At 37.5% G+C, this 21,918-nt stretch overlaps 1 long non-coding RNA gene across 2 annotated transcripts in view; it reads right to left on the minus strand.

Moving 5' to 3' along the window:
* Positions 1 to 1,114: 1,114 nt before the first annotated feature.
* The window catches only part of LOC121070107, a 142,968-nt gene continuing 122,164 nt past the window's right edge, over positions 1,115 to 21,918 (minus strand). The window contains exon 4 of one of the 2 annotated variants that reach the window (XR_005819896.1): positions 1,115 to 1,163. This is a non-coding gene — a long non-coding RNA (uncharacterized LOC121070107). Of the gene's footprint in view, positions 1,164 to 18,098; positions 18,197 to 21,918 lie in introns of those variants that run through there. The other variant, XR_005819895.1, reaches the window with a different exon arrangement.

Here is a 21,918-nt window from a genome sequence, read left to right on the forward strand (position 1 = left end):
AGATTAGCTCTTTTCCAGAGAAGAAACTGAGACCACCCAGGTACATCATAAGAGGACACTATGTCTGGACTTCAATAGGCATAGATAGTACCCAGCAAAAGGGTAGTCACAGGATGGTGGTTTTTTTGTTGTTGTTTTGTGTTTGTTTTGTTATTGTTGTTTATGTACAATAAAACTACAAAAAAGTTTGAATAGTTAAAGGCTAATTGTAATACTCAACAGTATTTTATGCCTTTTTCATAAGTAAATGGCATACATGCGCTGCAAACAAAGGTATAAGGTAGCATCCTGCAATATGAAGTTGCTGACCAACCACAATAGCTGGAAAAAAAAAAAAGACAAAGCAGAAGGAAGGGTTTCCAGGTTCTTCAATGCTTCTGACAAATCTTAATTTCTCTTTCTAATGCACAGGAAAAAATGAAGGTACTCGATTCCAATTTTCAAATAAAAAACTTGGGATATTCCTAAAAATAGGGTTCGGTGATTTTCATTATCTCAACGGAGACACTAAGTCTCCCTTCCAGACCTGTGTGTAATTAGACTCACTGCCATAAATTTGATCCATTGCTTCAAAACTGGAAATTCCCAATTTAGGCAACTAGGAAAAGTACAAGACAAAATCCTGTGACTGAACTAACCACGGATGCTTAGAAAGACTGGATGCTTCCAGGGAATGCTAATAGCACGCAGTTTACAAGCACGTCAACAGCTGAAATTCCTTCATGAAAATTTAAGGGACAATTTAAAATAGCAATAAAAAAACGCAAACAGAATTTGCACATGGATTATTCACAAATAGGAAAGAGGCCTTTATTAGTCAACTTAATTGTTCTTTCAAATTGCGCACACGGCACTCTCAGAGTGTTGTTTTCTGCCATCAGTCACTCAGAGTGCACCTGTGGGCAACCATCCTGGCAGAGCTGTTAATGCTGCTCTGCTATGGAGATGATTGCCTCTTTTCTTCTTGTAATCATATCCACTAACATGAAAAACAAAATCACCTAGAAAAAAAACAACAACAATATATTTTCATTTTGAATTTATTTTTCCCTTATTATAAATTAAGGCTGCTGCAACCTACCAGCATTGTTTCAAGTGAAGTACAAGCAATGAGTCTTCAATCATGCACACTGTGATTTGCATATTTGTACTTCTTTAAAGACCTGGACAAAATATTAATGTGACAAGCAAATGTAAGGTAAGAAGTAGCCAAGCATGTTAATGCATTAATGCACAGATCCTATTTCAAAGGGGTAGGATGACACTTTTGGACAGTTCAAGTAGATGACTAATTCAGAATGAAAGTAAAACCTTTGCTCTGATAGTTTAAGTCAGAGGAGTCACAGTAGACATTAATAAGTCAAGAACTGTATTCGTACATTTGTCTTACTCTCCATCTCAAACTTCCAGCAACAGGGGAATGCAAAACACAATTTAAGTAGCAGACAGTAAATGAAACAAAGAAGTAGATGACTATAAATGTGTCCCACCATTATCATTGCTGTGTTGTCTGAGAAACTGAGTCATTGTTTATGGCCTGTAAAGTGTACTAATGCCAAAAATCCTCACCAAAATCTACACATCTAGCTCAGCTCTATTACAAAAATGTCCATGTGTACATGAAGGTATAATCTAAAGAAGAAACACATTCTCTGTAATTAATCATAGATTCTCCATTCACTGTTCATAATCAACCTCAGCCTCAAAATACCTTTGACAAGCCTGCAAAGCTGCTAAAAAAAATGTTCCATGGTAGGCTTTAGCAAAGCCTTTTGGGAAATGAATGACACCTGGTAAATATTTTCTCCTTTTTACTTTTTAAGCTTCAATACCAGTAGGTCCTAAAATTTACACTCAACCTTAGAGAACTTTTGGCAAAGTTTTGAAACACTTTGTACCAATGAAGGACAACAAAAAAGATGCACACTTTTTGCCCAGCCCTAAAAGTGGGTAGTCCTGATTGCCCTTCATCTACATGGACTTCACACAGCTGTAACTGTTTATTTCACTACAGTTAGTCTCGATTTACTCTAACTCAACTGAGATAACAATCAAATTACCCATCCAGCTGGGGCTGCAGGATACTGTTCGATTACCTAAGGTGGCAATTGAGCAGGATGCCAGGGTTAAAATTTTTGCTTTTGCAAACACACTGGCAGATTTTACTTGCATTATGGTATTGTCAGGAACAGCGTTTATTTCTATCCTAGCAAATTTTACAAGTGCTGGTAATATTTCCAGGTGCCAAACACTATTAAACTGTAGCAGGATCTCAACACAGTTTCTGCCCTTCTCAGGTATTTCTCTCCCAGGCAATTCCTGGCCACAGCAGCAGAGTGAGAACATTTGGGGACCATTCCACATAAGCAACGTGTGTGCACCCAACATGGGTTGGGGGCTCATGGGCTCTCCTATAGCCTGCAACAACCCCAGGTGTTTCCTCTTAGCCATTTAGGCAAAGCCATGAAGCCTCACAATGCCTTGGTACCTTGTAATGAGGTACTAAGTGCATCTCATCTAAAATAAATGATTGTAAGGAGGGCGCATGCTAAATTTCAACCTACCAGAAGGTTATCCAAAAGCACGGGAGTTAAGATATGTAACAGCACGGTATATTCTGACAGAAGATTGAAATGTTGAAACAATTTTTTTAAAGCCTTCCCTTAAAATAAAGCTCCCTTCCTGGCTCAAGAAAATTGAGTAATATTTCATGTCTATAGTTATTTGTGATGATGAAAAGGAGTTCATCTGCTGACAACCTGTCCCTTATACATCAAGCACTGCTCTAACAGTATGAGAGAAGGAAGACAGTTGAGTGTAATTCAAGTGAAAAAAAAAATCAAGTCTCTGTATATTCTAAAATAAGGGTTGATTATACCGCATATGCATGCCCATAAATTACTGTACCATAATTAAAAGTTGTCGAAACATGAGAGTCTTACTCCACCCCCATTCCCCCCGCCCACCCCCATCCCGCAAATTTTCACTATGTTTCAACATACTGAAGTAGCGCACTTAAAAATCCCCTAGACAGGTTATAAATTTATCCTCACGAGAGCTAGAATTCAATTACAACTGCTTCTGAAAACCAGGCTCTTTAGTAGAACACAACACTTGTGAACCAGCACAGCAGCATTTTCAAATCAAAGGTTTCTAGCTTGCTGCTGAAAGCTGAAAGTTTGTTTTCAGGCATTTCATTTTTTTTGCTAAGAAGTCAGAACTTTCTGTAAAGAGCACGTATTTCTCACACAGAAAATAATTCTAATAAAGAAAACAGTTTCAACAGAATATTTTGTGCCCCTTCCACAATGAAATCATGCTGGTTTGCCTTTTTCAAAGCAACAGCATGAAACTTCAAGCTTCAGAGCTAATCCAGTAGAGCAGCCTCAGCCCCAGTGAAATTTAATCACAGAAGGTGCCCGGCACACCCACAATGACCAACCTCACATTATTCATTTAAATCAACTATGCCCTTCCCCCCCCCCGCCCCCCAAGGAAAGGGGAGTGAAGGAGGAAGAGAGGGCCCCCCCCCCCTTTTTTTTTTTTTTTTTTGTCTTGGTGGAGCCTTCTACATATGATGCATTTGAATTACACTGTTTTATCTCGAGTGACAAATCTGTTATACTTTGGCTGCACCAATATCTTAGAGGCACGCTATTTCTTTCATTCATTTCCCTTGTGCTTTTACCTCAGTACCTAATGCGCTGTCAGAATCCCAGAATCCATCCATAAGTATTATGTGATGAGTAACTGCTGTACATGCAAGCACACAGGAGAAATGAGCTTTCCTTTTTTCATTGCAATCATTTACATAGTGAATATGATCCCATATAAATTACCTCCTGTCATCTCTCTACATTTGATCACCAGAGGATCCTTCTATCAAAACTGGGGGAAAGAAAGAAAAACTACCAACTATTTGACACTCCTTCATCCTTAGAGTTTGAAGGTTTGTACAGCTTTATATTCAAACTGCTATACTTTCTGATGGTTTCTCCTCTTAGAGGAGGATTCCTTTGATAGTCAGACAACTTCTATTCCTCCAGGCTAAAAATCTATTTCTGCGACTTTCTTGAGAAAATAAGACTGTGGTATACAGAAATTCTGAAGTGGAGAGGTGTTTAAGTGGTTACAACCTGACAGCAACGCCTTAGTTGTGGGAGAACTGACAAAGAAGTGCACTTCTGGAGGCTGAGAGAACTCACAAAGCCTGTATTACTGACATGAAGCTTCCTTCTCTCAATATTTCTCACATTAACATTGGTCTTCAGCCAAGTTCTCAAAAAATTTAACATGGAATTACACCTTGACAGGATTCATCCTAAATCACATCTTTGTCTACATTTCTTAATACAAAAAAATCCACTTTGCATTAAAGTGACAAAAGGGTATGATTTAAAATCTTAGCATAAGGCAATTCACAGCTGAAATAACTGAGCAGCATGTCTTTTTCTGTGCAGGTTTTACACGGCATCTGAAATTGATGACTAATACTGAATACACACTCCATTCCATTAAAAAAAAAAAAAGATATTGCTAATGAATATTTTACAATGTCTTTAAAATGGGAATGGGGGGAGGGGGGGGAGGGGGCAGCGTGGAAGTGTTTTTCTTAGTGCCATTAACAATCTGGGCTTTCTCAGACAAAGCTGCCACAGAAAGTTCACTGTCCTGTGATGTTTAATGGAAATGATGGGACAGGTTTTGGTTTTGCATGACATTAATTCAAGAGTCTCAAAAATACTAGTGAACACCAATAGGTTGCCTTCTTATTGTACTCAGTGCCATTAGCAGCACAATTCAGAGGATGAATGCAGTGAACAGGATTTGGCCCCCAACGTTTTCCATTTTCACGCATCTCTATTATCCAGATGAACAGCTCTTAGCACACAACCAGACCAAAAAAAAAAGTTATTTTTTTCCTCCTCGAAGAAACATTTTTCAACTACAATCCACTACTTTTTTTAGGAAAACTAGCCAGTCTGCCATCCAGCAGGTTAAAATTTATCCATGTAACTACTGAAGTAGCCTTGGAATGAAGAGCATGCAAGTGGGCTCCCTTCAGACTGTAACAGCATCACAATTAGCCCCTGCTTTTTGCTTGTTCCTCAAGCAGAAAGAAAAAAAGTACTAATCATTGGAAAAGATTATTCTTGCTTTAGCCATTACATTAAATCTAAAACTCCACCTGTTCCTCATATAAACATCAATCAGTTCCCACAGAAACATGAGCAGGGTTCCTCTCACATACCCTAGCTCACATGAGCTGTCTTAATTCAAACTCCCCAGCACAGATGCACAAATTCAGATCTCAAGCATGCACCTTAACAGATAAATGAAATCTTTTATTTTAGTGCTATAGATTACTTTTGAATGGGAAACCAAATCTGTGATGAGCCAACAGCTGAAGTGTCAAGTTTAGTTCAACTAATACTTAGAAGACAGGATGCATACCTGAAGTTTGGGAGGTCCCTTCTGAGAAAGCAAAAATGGATTACAAATAAAGGAGCTGCACACCCCCTGAGAGGGATGTGAAAAATAAATAATATAAAAATATATATAAAAATATATATATATATATATAAAAATAATATAAATGAAAGTAATAAATAGATAAAAGCAATCTGATTCAGAAATTGCATTTTCATTAATTAAAACAATAATTTTAATTATTAATTAAAACAATAAGACCTAATTTGAAAAGATTAATTGATATTCCCAAGGATTGATTGATAATTGATATTCCCAAGGATTTAATGTTAATACCAACGTAGTTGCAGAAATTTTACAGCTTTTAAGAATATTTCCCAAATGTTGAAATTTTAAACACAATTTTTTCTTCATCCATAAACGAGCATCAGTTATTTATCAATTATTTTCATATTTAAATTATTTTCATATTTAAATTTAAAACTTTTGTATTAGGGAGGCATCACAATACCATGTGACCCAGCTCATCAAGCTCGACACGAACTCATGTAAGAAATTAAAATGAGAAATTTGGAAGTACAATGATATAAGAATTATTCAAATTACCCAAAACTGCTCAAAATAGAAAGTCTTCAAGGAACACCATTACTGGTGATCTGATAAATTTTCTGATCATTGAAAGGCCTTAGTTTGTGTTAAAAAAGCAAACTAGATAACTCCAGAGGAACATACAGAGGGCTGTTTGACTGCAGGAGTCTAAATAGAAGTGACAGAAGAATTTTTCCATTTTTCCAGTCACTATTGTATCTTACATTTTCCATTGTGAAGTAGGATGGTAAAAGGATCTAATACCATCATTTGATTTCGTTTATGCAATTCATACCAAATCCAGCCATGACCTCCATTAAGTTTTTAAGCACAACAGCCTTATTTAAATGTATTTTATTTCAAAAGCTCAATTTCAGGTTGAAAAAAAACACATACACAGAAGTCCTAAACTATCGTCACAAAAAAGGTCTCCTTTTTTTTTCCACTGAAGTAATGGAGGACCAGAAAAAAAAATGCATTTCCTGGGAGTTTGGGAAGATAAACTGCATTCTTGAAAAACAAAATCCCCACAAACCTGTGGCCACTAAGCATTTATATTACCCTTTTAAATCAACATTACTAGCAGATTAAGCCCTCTGAGTTTAGGCATCAAGGCTTCTTTACAACTACACACAGCATGATACTCCCTCTTACAGGGATGCTACAACACAACCATTCGGAGGAGAAAAATGCATATTGCTTTACAATGCGCTAGACAGAAATCATCAAGTCATATATCTATATAACAATATGCATAATAGAAAGATGCACTTCATGAAAGCACACTCATTTTGTTTGCTCAGCTCTGCCCAACTGATGTGATGCGTCTTGACAAGCAAACTAATACAGTCAGCTTTAGAGCAGGCCTCCCCATATTTTTGTCTATTCTGGACAGAGTGTTACAGATGTTTCCCTGCTAGCTCTGTTAGATCAGTTGGGAACCAAACACAGCAAAATTGACTTCTGCCTCTTTAAAATGTAAAATTTCTAATTTTACAGCTGTTGTTGAGAGCAACATAACAAATCTTGTAACAGAAACTTGACTGCTCAGTATTGTTACTGCATTTGTTTTACTGCTTTTGTTATCTTCCTATCATCTAAATTATTTGCCATTAAAATCCATGCCCTCTGCTACATTAGGTTACATATGATCTGAACTGGAAGTAGGCTGCTGTGACATTCAAAAAGACTTTTCGAACAGCAATGGCATATCTTTGGGCAGAAAAAAGCCTGTAAAGGAAAACATGCATCAGTAGCGCAGCAGAAGACCGGCTCACACGTTGAATGAATTTGTGATGAATATCATGCAGAGGCTTGTACAGGCAGTCATACATCCACTATACTCTGCTCGCTGCTTCCTGCAGCCCCGTCAGCCTCATTTAGGAGAAACATCTTAGATGATAACATTGCTTTAGATTACTGGTTCACATAATGCACATTTTTCAAAGTATCTCTTTCTTGCTTTAAATATTTGAGTAAAGCTGCAGTTTCCTGACAGAAAAGGACAGACCAGGCACATCGGGGGGGTTGTTTAAAACCGTACTCTTCACACAGCTTTCAAGGTCTTCAGGGCACTAAGAGGCTCTAGTGAGCCTGCCCAGCTCTATCTGGGACCCTCACCCCCCCTGCCCTCATCCCCTCTCAATCCTGGCTGGGCTTCCCACACTGACGCTGGACCTGACCCATCACCTCACCTTGTTGGGTGCTCCCTGAGCTGCTGGGGAATCCTGTCTTGGTCACCTGCCCTAATGGGGTCCCAGGAGACCAACCTGTGGCTACTGCCCTCCCTGCATGTGCAGGGGTCATCCTTAACTCCATCTCAGCTTCCAATGCAGTCAGCCCTGCTTCTGCTGCTCTCTGATAGCACTGACATGCCTTTCATTTTAACATAAGAACACAAATTTTCTTATTAATTGATTTTATCCTGTAAAATTGGAAAAAAAAAAACACTACTACTTACAGCAAAATATAATTTTTCCTACAAAGGTGTCACTGATAAAAAATTCAAGGTGAAATTTCTGGTCAAAATCAACAAAGCAGTTCTTATACTACTATAATAATGCACTAGGCACAAGCAGAATTTGCAGTTAAGGTTTCTGTATCTCTGACGTGGCCAAGTCACTGACACATTAGCTGCATGTCCATTCTTATGCTCTCATACTCACAAAAATTTCCTGTTCAGGTATAAGTGCAAAGACGTGCATGGAAAACTGATTTGATACCACAGTGAAATTTGGTATTTTAGTGGCAGGGTTTGTTTGTTTTGGGGTAGGGAGGGAAGTTTGGATCTGAAACATTTTAGAAGTTCTCACAAGATGGAACTGTGGGAAAATGTCCTTAATTGGTTGGGGGTTAGTAATCCAAGGAGTTTGAATGAAAAATCAGCAGGAAATCAGCCATATTTTCAGAATGAAATGTTGAAGTCATGCCATCCAGGCAGATTTTTTTCTTGAAACTGAGTCCTTTTCCTGTTTTGATTTTCACAAGTTGGTGAATTCCAATTAAACATTTTTTCATAAAAACGGTTGGACAATTTCCTTTGAGAAATAGTAACACTTTCTGAAAAGTCACCTTTTTATTCAGTGACTCATCTTCCATTCACACTCCTTGGCATAAAACATCAATATGTACCTGCAAATGCTACTTCTTGGGATAGTATGGGAGAATCTGGCGAATCTGTCAGCTACCTGTAATGCTATAATAAACAGGATGAAAGGAGCCAGAACAATATTAGGACAATCCCAGTGGAAAGACACAGCAACCCTCTAGAGATTGTAGTTTGAGAATTGCCACTTTGGAGAACATCCAGCTCCATCCTTTGAAATTATATCAGTACGGAAAATATTCCAGGCTCCTCTAAGACAACAAAAGTAACAAGACATCTGTATGATCTATTTACTCTTTAGTCTGATTTAGAGAAATAGCTCTTGACGGTAGGCAAGTTGATAATAAAAAGTGAAGCTTTCCCACTCTTCTTCTAAGCACATCTTTAGATGTTGTCTCTCTCTTCTCTTCCCATTAAGGGATAGATCTAAAGACTAAACAGGAACTGAAGAAGTGGCAAGATCTAACGCCTGTTGGACTAAATACGTAAATTATGAAATCAAGTCTCAGAACTGGAAGACCCTAAGTCAGAGTACTGGTAAATCAAGAAAGTGATGAAAGCAGTGTTCACCATTAGAAAGGATGCTGATTTTATCTGTGACATTTCTAGCCCTCAGAAGTCTGCAATATTTTTCATATAAGATCAAAGAAAATGAATTAATATTTGCATATGGTTTTGCAGTATATTTCTTTCCTTCTATTTGCATCTCTCTCACTCCCCAGCTCCAAACGCTGGATAATACTGAAATCTTTAGTTTAAAAGCAACAAAAACCCCTCCACTTCAAACAACTAAAATGCATATTGAAATTAATGGGAATCATTTGATTCCTTCCTGTGACAAAATAAAAATCAGACATTTTCTGGAAAAGGCACATCTCTAATCTTCCAGGTGAAACATGAGAGTAAAGTAGTGTGGTTTCCTAACGAAAGCCTTTTTGTTATTCTCACCTTTTTCTGCATGCAATTTTTACAGTGTTTGTTTGTATAACTATGAATTTGTTTATGTTGTTTGAATTTTTTAACCAAGCATTTTGCTTTTATTGTAATACAATTTTATGATAATTAAAAAGAACTTGTCATATTTAAATATTTTCTGCATGATTGGCATTAAAACATTCAGTGCGAGGAATTAATGAGAATATTGAATTAAATACGTCAAAAGCATCCAATTTTTTAAAACTCTACATAACAGACGCAAAGCAAAGGAGTTATTTTGTCGGCATAAGTGATATTCAAAAGCTTGGAGCTGTCTCATTATAAAGTGTTTTTTAATATCCAAGATGGGTTTATTCTTTATAGTATTACGGCCCCATAATGAACCCATTCTTCCTTTTATTGAGATGTTTACATTTTTTCTGTTGCTTAAGAGTGAAACAAACCTGGGATCTGTCCTGCAACCATTAATGAATGCAAGTGGCTTTGCGTACTCGATCTCTGTTGCCTACCTCCACATTACAAAAATAAAACATTCCCAGATCTGAATGTACAATCCAGCATTTTTTGAGTCCCTGGTGAGGCTGCACTAGCAAACATCAGCAACCCCACTTCTCTGCCTAACCTGGTTTTCATGCAGAAAAAAACTCAGTCCTATTCAGCAGAAACTGAGGGTGTATTGGTCTCACAATCAATCATCAGGTGAACACCTCAAGACAGTCAGAAGTATTGTAAACATAACAGAGGGTCAAGAACAGAAAAATTACCATGAATGCTGAAAAGTAGAGATACAAAAATATTCAGTTTGGGTCCACATAGTAATATATTATTACTAATTTGAGTCTAATATTGAAAATCTTCCCAAAAGCAGGTTACAGGATTAAAATAAGATTTTATTGATTTAAATTAAGCTTTTAGACAGTCAAACTTTACACTTGGTCAGCTACTTTCCGCCTGTCGAAATGATCATGCATACCACTCAAAGTAATGCCCATTTCTCCTCAATGAAGGCCCTCAGAAAAACCATCCACAATAAAGCATTTTACACCTGCCTCTGAAAAGTAAACCATCTCAAACAGAAAGTAAAATTCTTATAACGGAAAATCCAACCACTTTTATTTGTTTGTTTAGTTGTGATATTATGTCTTCCCAACTGAGAAAAGAAAATACCTAAAATAAGGACTTAGCAATGTGGGACTGTCTTCCAGGAAGAGTAAAGGTCAATATTTATCAGCTCAAAACCAACAGTCAAAGAGCTACATTAAGACAATATTTCCCACACTTTGAATTTTTCCATGAGCATACTATGACCATTTAATGACTGCAATGTACTGAGCCTAAGACAGAGATTGATAACAGAAATAGTAATTCTCAGGGTAAAGGTACAGATGGAATTCCTACACAAATAAGAACAAAAATACACTTAGGTTTTACCCAACTCCAGTGAATGATCAGGGCAAGTTCCAAGCAAAAGTTTTTCTTTTTTTTTTTTTCTTTTATATACCACTGGCTTTCCAAAAGTATGGATAAGAATTAATGCTTTGTGACAGTAAGCATACAGGTTAAATCGAAAATTCTATTACATACCTATGAAAAATTAGCAGTGGAATGACATAAAAGACACAGCCTTCAGCTCCTAACAATCTAGGAGGAGTTCAAGTTCAACCATTCAGAAAATCCAAATTATATATAATTCTGCTAAATTTCATCTTTCTCATGAATCTCTCAATGATTGCTCTGAGGAGACTGGTAAGAAAGAAGGGTCATTTGGTCCCTTTTTTTAATGTTACAGTAGGGATATTCATAGCAAAATAAAATAGCTGGCATGACTGAATATGATGAAATATAACGGGGTCTAATGAATTGTCATATTTTAACATCCATTTTGTTAAGCACAGCAAGAAACAATCTATTTCCTTTCTATATGAATGTATGAAAACACTGGTATAGCATTGGAATATTTTCTGTGATTTAATCAGCAAGCAGTGTTTGCCTTCTAATGGCTGATAATGCATAGCTCTTTCTAATATCTACATTTAAGAATGATCAGAAGTAGATATCATTCTGTAGGACAAAATTTCTCATTTTAAGTGACTTTGTCAGACAACCATTCTTTAGACACAGACTTAAGAACACAGTCAGGGGTGTTCTGGTTAAGAAAACATTTATACACACGCATGCACGCATGCAAGTAGGAAAGAAGATTTTAGATTTTCAAGCCTATTTACAGAAAGTCAGAAGCATCTCTCCGTCCACATTACAGCCATTTGGGCAAACTAAGGATTGAATGCAATCATTTAGATATGATATTTACCTAACATGCAGCACGAAAAAAAAGCCCTGAACAAATAACCTTTTAGCCACTCAGAGGTCCTTTAAGGCTACCCCTTGCACAGCCAGCCAGAAGAGGGAAGTTGGGCAGGCACCACAGCAGATGCTTTCACCACAGAAGGACTCTGAAATCTGATCGGTGGGTTTCCATGCCCCTCGCTGCTGCAGAGCATTGTTGTGGTGTAAGGTGTTAATGGTTGTCAGCAAGTGTGCCCCCGATCCATGGGAAATCACAGGCTCTGCAAGCTGAAGTGCACGCTAGCAGCCCTTTGTTCAGAGGAACTAAGTTCTTTATTAGAGTAAAACAGCTGAAACAACAGAAAGCCATGTGGGAAGGCCCAGGGGATTGATCGAAAACGTAGGGTCCTGTATTGACAGGAGGTTGATGTGTTGGTACATGTAGGCTGAAAACCACCAGGAAGCCAGAAAAACAGCTGTAGGCCTGGCCTTGAGATCAGAAACAGACTTCCTTGGGTGCAGGATTGAAAGGAAATTAAAAGTCTGAACTAAGAAAACTGTCCATTATTATTCATTGCTGCTGTATTTAGGAAAAGAGGATACATTCACTGCAAATGAATGCGGGACACTCAAACGCCTGATAAATGTAAGCAGTTTCTCCTCCCCCAGAAGCAAACCACTAAAGCCTAGCTAACAGAAGCAAGGTGCTGAAAACAACAGTTCACAGGGTTCAGCACACAATGAAAGGATAAATTCCTTTAAGAGATCAAAGGACAGTTCAATTTCCAGTTGAACAGCAGTCAGAACTGCTCGCTTTCAAAATGCAAAAACACTTGGTTCTCGGTAGTTGCTCCATGGAGTAACTTGCTCCTGGTAAGCTTCTCCCTGGAGTAGCCAGTAGCAGAGGCACCTCAGGGCAGGCAGGTTCCCCCATGCCACCGCTGGTCATATCCGTGGTACCAGCAGCTTAGAAGAAATTTTAAGGACTCCTCGCAACTGTCTGCATACAGCACCAACCTATATAGACTGGTAATGGTCTGTATCACACAAGCATGCATCTTTCTTGAGCTCTGTGGTCTCTCCCTCTCTCACCCCACTCCCTAAGTAGCCCTCTTCAGCTCTTGGAGAATTGCCACCACCAGTGCAGCTGGTGGCCAGGCCCAGGTACCAACCGTGAGCAGTTCCACCTCTTCGCATTTCAAAAGCAGAGGTCAAGCTGGGCGTGAGACACAGGGAATAGTATTTAGAGCAGCACAAGTACAGTAGAGGTAATTCGAGTGAAAACAGAGGTCTCATTTACATATAGGCTTAGATAACCTAACAGAAAATACGGACAGCTTGGTAGCCAGGTTTATTTGTAACTTCCTGAGGGACCTAGGCATTCACCAGAGCCATTACAGCAACGTATTTGAATGGGCATAGCAGATATAATTAATTCTGCATCTTTCTAAGCCTCCAACATATGCTTGAGAATGCAGGCACAGAGTGGTAGAGACCCATTACAGACTGATTACATTCAACAAACAGCCTCTTGGCTCAGGGATGTGCATGCTGTGAACAGAGACGGGCTGCTGCCCCGCACCACAGTATGGTTTATAAATAAGAACTTTGTAATGAAGAGGGATTGTTCCGAAATCAAGTCCTACTGAAGGCAGTGACCAAAGGTGAAGTTTTCTATACATGACTTAGGTATTTGCAGACAGATTTATAAAAGATTTTCAATAAGTGGACATCAACCTTCTGAGGTGTTTTATAAATACCCGTATGGGCCCAATGCTTCAGAGCAACTTGGGCTTTTTAAATCTATGCCATCATTTAAAACCAATGGGTCTAAATGGGAATACATTACCACATTTTTTCAAAGGCATTTGCCATGCACCTAACATATTATGTGTCTCCATACTGCTCTAAGATAAAATATTAACAGCCGCAGCAACTAACAACCAAACACACACATGTGTGTTGTAGTTGTTCATACTTGATATGACAGTAATATCTAATCTAATGCCAGATGATGAACTTTATGTTCCAAAACTTTATTTCTCCCCAGTTGGATTCACTAAGAGGGAAGAGAGGAAAAAAGAAACGCTGGTAAGCCTTACACTGGATGTATTGTTGACAGCACAAGAACATGTTTATTTTTGTTATTCCTTCTGGTGCTCATTATAAGCACCACACTTTTGGATGAGTTATGGCCAAAGTGTCTAGTTATCAATAAAACATGGGTTTACAGAATCTGTAGCAACATGAGGCATAAGCACAGTAATCTCCTGTTTACTGATGGCACCTTAGGCGACATTATTTTTATTCAGCCCTGACCATTAGAAAATTAAAACAACTTTGATCACTTTTGGAGATTCTGGGCTAAGATTTCCATTTGTAACTATCAATTATTTAAAGTATAGTTTTAAAGGGCTCTTAGAGCTTTTTAAAAAAATTATAGTAATTTAAGCAGCAAACGCAGATGATTACAAGTCTTCACCTTTATATGGGATAAAAAGTCTGTATAAAATAGTCACATTGCCATCTACTGACGGCTCTTTATAAAAAGACTTGCTCTTTTCATTAACTGCCTGACTATATACTTAATGTTCTCTCTCAAAGTACAGTAGTACAAAAAATTAGGGACATACAATATATGCTGTTCAATACATCCCACTGAAATAATCCCGCTTCTCTTCAAAACTATTTCAAGCCATTCAGGCTTTCACAGTTATACACTGCAATTAGATACGTTTATTAATGGCATTATTGCACAATATTTCATAGGACATAGAACAGTTTTCAAGAAAGTAACTACAGAAGAGTATGTTAATAAATCTGTGCTATATGCACAGTACATAGGGACTTGCTAATAGGATTTCCATAATAACGGCATTTATCTGCACATTTTATAATACCAATCACTGGCAACCACAGTATTGTTATTATGCGAAAAATAGGATTTCATGTTAAGGACACATCATATGGATTAAAACAGAGGTGTCACTGATGCAGCTGTATATTCAGAAGGCTTTTATCTCATCTTTATATGAACATGTATTTTGGCCTCAGCCTTAATGACTTAGTTATTACAACAGCTACATGTAATTGCACCTTCAGACTCAATCTAGCCCTCATATCAGTTCTACCTTACTGCAACATCAATCAGCGGAGCCTAAAAACGTCCTGTAAACAAACTGATGCAAAACTCTCTCATGAAAGCAAATATACAAAGTTCAGGTTTCCTCACTGCTATCCAACCAGCAGGATTAATCCTCAGCACAAACTAAAGGCCATCCTTAGTTTCTACCTGCTTAATTCGCTGCAAAGAATTTCTGTGTGCTCTCTGGTCCATGGCATATGGTGATTTTTCTTCACCCTTGCCTCCTAATTGTAAGCTCGCATTTGAAAGAATGAAAAAAGAAAGAGTAATCTACCAGGTACCATATAACCCACATGATTTGCACCCATTTTTTCTGAGTGCTAAATTTGCCATTTACAGAAGTTTCATTTGAACTCTAAATCCTCTTTAGCACTTTGGTTATTTCTTACACCTATTTGTACACACGCTATCATTTCACCTTTTGTGAATGGCCCAGAGAAGATGACACACTGTTGAACACTGGGCATTATAATACCCTATTGAGAAACTTTGCACTAGTGGTAATCTTAAAAGTGCCTTCTAAGTACTTTCTCCTTACCCAAACCAAGGCCAAGGCAGCATGGAAGCCTACCTCCATGTAGCACAGTAGGTCAGGATCAGGGAATTAATCCAACTGCTGTCACAGTCCTCACACTGTTACTCAATTGGTAAACAAAAGAAGTATTTTTGAAGACACCTAAAAGTACAAACTAAAACAGAGGACTATCTGAAATATATCCAAGTTAGTTTACTTATACCTATAAGGAGAGTAATAAGCAGACAGAGGTGTACAACAATCCAGAGTGAGAGTTCACAGAACATAGTTCCTGAACATTAACCCCTTGCACACGCAGCCTATGAAAATTAAGCTAAGAGTAACCAAAGAAATACCAATCAGGAGCTCTCTTGCATACTTATGCCCTATTTCACCTTGTGTAAACTATCCTCACACATCACAGTATCTTGAAAGGACATCCAGAATGGATTACATAGAGCTAATAATACATGTTTATCACACATATCGCAGTATGTCCAAACATTTTATTTTGCCTCTTTTTCTGGAATTAAGCAACTGCTTAAATCTTTTTAGAGCTACTGAGCCATATCTAATCATCACTCACTGATATATCTGCAATAACTAGAATAACTAAATGTCCAGATAAAATAATTAGTATGCACAAGGTATGAAAAGGAAGGCAGGCTGCTGCAAGGTAATACCATGTTTGGCTGAAATTCATTTTGTTTACAGATAAATAAACCAACTGCCAGATTTATCACTCTGCAACTTCCTATTTTGTCTTTTCATCCAACGGTTACTGGCAATATCACCACCCTGAAATCACCCTGAAACAAAGCTCTTGCAACTCAATGATTGCAGAACAAACTGTGAAAGTCATACTTGTCTCTCCCTGTAAACACCAGGTTTTCTAACAAACTACTATATAAATGCAATGAATAGAAATATATTATACCAAGTTCATAAAATTGCCCATTGTAATAATTTAGAAGACAGCATTGATGAAGCCTGAATGGAAATCAGTTCTTTAGGAACCAAATAACATTCACAAGCTTTCCTTGAAAGGAGCCATCCACTCAACTTCTTAAAGAATGAAGATAAATATTTTCATTGCTGAAACAAAAAAATGCAACTTGCTAATTTAAACGTAAGCATATGTTGGTGCAAAAATTGTATAATCCTAATGGGAAAACTTGAATCATTTACTTCAGTGGGACTGTGATGGAGAAACACAGGAAGGTGTGAAAACATAGGATACGCGTAATATTTCTTCCCCTAGAGAGCTCAAATATGAACTTCACAATAGGTGTTGAAGGTTTTTTTCTGTTTTGCCTTTTTTTTAAACAGTGTGATGATAGGTCTCAGAAAAAAAAAAAAAAAAAAAAAGTAAAAACACAGATCAAGTGGTAGAAAGCTGTTAGCCAAAGACAACACTACTTGTTGGCTGTATTTCCTAAGCAGAATAACCTGAAATTTAGCTACTCAGGCTCTGCTCTCCATACAATAAGCTGAAATGGCCAAGAAGCATGCAAAGAATGTAAACAATCAATTAATACAATTCAAAAGTGAAATTACTTTCTTTGTAATGCAGAGAACACACAACAGTGATAAATTACTGCTTTAACATTGTAACAGCATCATAACACAACCTTCAGAGCTAAGATGTGGCCTTTGATTTGCATCACTCACACTGAAAATAGCAAGGTAATCGGGACCCATGTAGGACAGTACACAGCTATAGAGAAGCTGTAAAAATAATACTCTCAGAGAATCACATGGTTGGCATTTTTTGGTTTTTGTGTGCGCGCACAGGAAGCACCATGTTGCTTTGTTGTTTTGATTTGTTGCTGTTTGTTTTTTTAAGATAAACATGAAAAAATCCATCTCAGAAGGCAAGCTGGAATTTTTGTTTCCCACTTTTTTTATATTTGTTGTACATGAATATATACAAATATGCATACATCCAAAGCATGAATGAATGAGGGAATGAAACAGTTAATGATGGTGGACATCTATCTTTTGACTTATATGAGACAACCTTTTTCAGCTATTTAATTTTAGAATAATCTCAATATACTTAAAAAACAACCAGCAAATCCCATGGTGTCAGAATTGTCGCTTCTGCAGTGCAGAAGGTCATGTCATTCAGTACAGCATCCTGGGAGAGCCTCTGAATTAAGAGTTCGGTCTTTTAGTACCTATAGCTCATTAAAAGCTAATTTGAAAGTCTCGAGGTTTCAAAACCACCAACTGTGGAAAATACAAGTTTGGAAAGCATTTAGGAATGGCACAACCCCAAGGGACTTTCGTTTCTGCTGTTGAAGAAATCACTTGATTATCTCCTGTGCTTAAAATTAAAAATATTGCAAAACATTGCAAAATTAAGCCTTAAAGAACATTTCTCCAAAGACGTTATGAACAAAGATGTTATGAAACTTTTCAAAACAAATGTAGGTTTCATTGCATCCCCTTATCACCTGGATCTGCATATTCAGAAGAAACAATCCAAAAGAGTCAAATAACTTTAATTTGTTCACAGACAAAAATATAACTCAGCTTTCAGACTTACCCATACCGCAACGTGAAATGCCTTTGGCAGTGAACTGAAGGCACAAGCGACAGGATGTAGCAGTGTAACTGTCATCCCTCAATGTCTTACAACACTAGTGGCCAGGGCACATTTCTGAAGGCTGCAGTGGGTGACAAGATACTTTAAGAAGAGAGAGGAAAATCAAAGGACATTGACTGTTTTATACATTGTCATTGAGTAAATCAAACTATTTTGTTTGTTTGTAAGGTCAAGGTACTGGCATTTTATTAAGGATCCATTAGCACAGATAAGCATTAACTGTTACAGGGTGATTTTACCTTTTGAATGGCTAGTTAAAAATAAAGCTCTGTAGAAAAGAAGGATACTGGGCTGCCAGAAGAACTCAGTTCAAAATAAGCTCTGATGTCTTTGTTACAATGAAGGCCTTGAATATTGAGTAGCTAAAGAAATTCTAGTTTTAAAAAACCTTCTCAACTTTGTAGTCCAATCATATTTTTATATATGTATATTAATATATATAGCATATAATATTTTAATTATGTCACCATTATTTAGTGAAAAAATTAGTCTTATTTTCCACTAATGACTTTAATCCAGCAAATACCTAATTTTAAGCCTGTGCTCAAGGGCTTAATAAAGTAGTTCCATGCTGAAATATTTAATTAAATTACTGCAGATGCATTCAGAAACTCAGCTTCAAACATTTCAAATATGTAGATACTCCTAAAGCCCGGAGCGAGGCTAAACAGCTAATGTTTGCAATACCATCTTTCAGTAACCTTATGCATCTGGCACAGTGGGCATGACTTTCCATATTCAGTGAGCATGAAACACCCTGCAACCAAGACATACATACTGTCTTGTTTTGAGAATGCACCATTCATACTAATAAAGTCTGCTAGAAACCACAACCATCTGCAACAGTTTACATCGTTCATTATGTGACCCAGTGTTACAATTCTGCAATCACAAGTTTGACCCAGGCCCAAAGAAAGCAACTATTTCAGTGCAATTAAGGTCCCACTGCCATCACCGCACTGTACTGGCTAGCTGATGAATGAAAATGTGCTAACACCTTTTCACCTCACATTTTACTGCACACAAGCCCCAAAAGAATCTACATGAGATATATCATGTTTTTATAAACATTTTATGCAAAGTTTAGAGAAAAGGTGAGATTGCATGACCAAAGATACTAAAATCATTTATTGCTTGTTTGTTCCAATTCAGAGCAAATAAGGTCATGTTAACAAAGGGCTGGGAAAGGGAGTTATAAATGAGAAATGTAACAAAATTCACAATCATTGGTTTACTGCATCAGCACCAGCTACAGCACCTTAGTTATAAAGGGGGGAAAAATCATAAACGCACGTAATTCACAATCCTATGTTCAGTTTGGTACCCAGGCTGTATCAATCACTGCTTATTAGAAATTATGAAAACGTGACAGTATTGAATATGTCCTTCAACAGTGTAGAAAGTATCACAAGTGTAAATGAACCCTGTACAAATCTAAACCCTAACTTCAGAACCACTAATCTAATTATTAGACAAGGTTTATTATTAATATTCTCTGTATTGCAGCACTTTCTCAGCTACATAATATAGCCAGTGCAAATCTAACATGTAAGCCATCTGCCAACTCAGAAATCATGCATCTTACAGCCTGAGTTCTTAGAAGCACTGATAGTCCTTATGACATGTTCTTAATGAAATAATGCTATGCTTGTCAGGGGAACTGGAAGGAAAAAAAATAAGAACACATTGACATGTATCTAATCATCCTGCAAAATACTGCATCCCAGAACTGCGGGGGGACAGTCTTAAAAGACTGACAGCATAACGTGCTTATTTGAGATCTGGTCCTGAAACCAGTGCAGGTGAGCATTGACCAGGCCGTTTTTTGTGCAGAGGAACTAAAAATGATGGGTTGGGGATAAATTCATTGTAACGATATCAAATGATCACACAACAAATATATATCTTGAGAAGAAAGTGTTTGCTCCCCATTTATTTCTACAAAATCACAAACAGCTTTGATTTGTACTGTACTCCAAGCCATGCCAAGAAAGATGATGCACAACAAATATGAACCACAGACATGTTTACCCTCTGCCTCTTATGCTTCCAGATGTCTCAGTTTTACATGCCAAACCGCCTCCTCCTCTTTCAAAGCCCTACCTCTAAACTTCTGAAAAGTTCTTTTCCTTACTCCTCCACAAGCCATAATGTAGAAACAACACTTTTTATTTGGAAGGCATGTTTTAGAAGTATTTACTGGTTATTTTCAATTTAAAAAGCAACCACACTGCTATAAACAGAAGAGCTTATAAGTACTTAGGAGTAAAATGAACCCAAATGACAACAGCATTCTGTTCAAATATGCTAGCAACATTATGTTTAACTGTAATTCATAATGGATAGGTGTTCAATAAATATTTCTGCTTTGTACTTCAGAGACAAAGCAGTATGTCTGAGGAAGTGATGAAACGCTGTATTAAATCAGGAAAATGTTAGCTAGCAGCTTCTGAAGTCTGACGTTTTAAAAATCAGCAGGTCCAGATAACTGAAGCGTTTTAAAAGAACCAGCCAAGCATCTTTCTAGGCTGTCAGTGACTTCTGTCACAGCGGCAAAGCTTCGGATGACTGAAGAGGAGGTAGAGTTGTACCAGTCTGACAAGATGGGACTTAAGAAAATCCCACAGTAATTATCATAGAGTAAAACATTGAGAAGAGCAAGCAATTCGCTTCTCCAAAGTTAATTCTATGTACATATATAACTCCTGTGTACTCAAATCTGAAATTAAGGGTCTTGTGGTTTATATTAGTCAGAAGCAGAGACTGATGTTTGAATCAGAGCTCTGGTACAAAAATACTCCTTTACAAGAATGTATCAAATTCTGCTTCCTTAAACGTAGGAGAAATGAAGTGAACCGAGTTCGTTACGTCTCTCACAGCATCAGAACTCCTCCATTCATCACGTCTCAGAAATTTGCCTTGGAAGAACACTACTTGCATATGTTCAAGTTGCATAAAATATTCCTTCTCCATTTTCAAGTTCTGTCTCTGTTCCCTACATGAGATATTCCAACCACACAAACATGCTCCTTTGATATCAGTAGCCAGACAAACTCTCTTCACACAGAACATCTGAATTTCTAGATAGCTGCCTTCATTTTGGTTTAAAATGCACTTAGCTGTCTCATAGCTACCATAAAATATAGGATGATAATTAGCTCCTCCAGCTTCTACTGCATTAACTCAACTTATACTACTATATTCAACTAAAGAGGGTAGTGGTAAAATTAACATTCATTGTTTTCAATACATTTTATATTAGCCTAATTGACAAATGATCCCTTCCCTCATCAAAATAAATAACTAAGTAAAAATTGCAGCTTTCTCTGCGGTGAAAACACAAACATTTATTCCTTGAAATGACTCAGATATATTAAAAGCAATCTATAATTGGCTAACAGAGGCAAAAGATCCCAAGGTTATTTAAACTCACACAAATTGTACGTGATGGGCAATGTCAGTCTCATGGGTTGAGCTGACTCTCTCCAAAGGAAACCAAACTAGCAGAGAAGCTGAAGTTTAGTGGTTCAGGACTGTACCTTAATTGGGCCTAATCTACACAAGGGTGATTTTGGAGCAAGCATTGAGCTGCAGTAGTCTTTAACAAACCCAAGTCAGACAGCTAGAGAACTGGGAGAGAAAGTGGTCTGTTTTCACATCCTGCTTTATTTTAGGTTGCCAGCTCAGTCCCCTTTCCACCTATCCAGAGGAAATTCTACTGTCACAGGACATGAGGCCAGTAGAAGAGAAGACTCCAGATAGACCTCACTGCAGCCTTTCCGTACTTAAAGATGGCTTCTAGA

Source organism: Cygnus olor, chromosome 4 (genome assembly GCF_009769625.2).
Source record: "Cygnus olor isolate bCygOlo1 chromosome 4, bCygOlo1.pri.v2, whole genome shotgun sequence".
NCBI lineage: Eukaryota > Metazoa > Chordata > Aves > Anseriformes > Anatidae > Cygnus > Cygnus olor.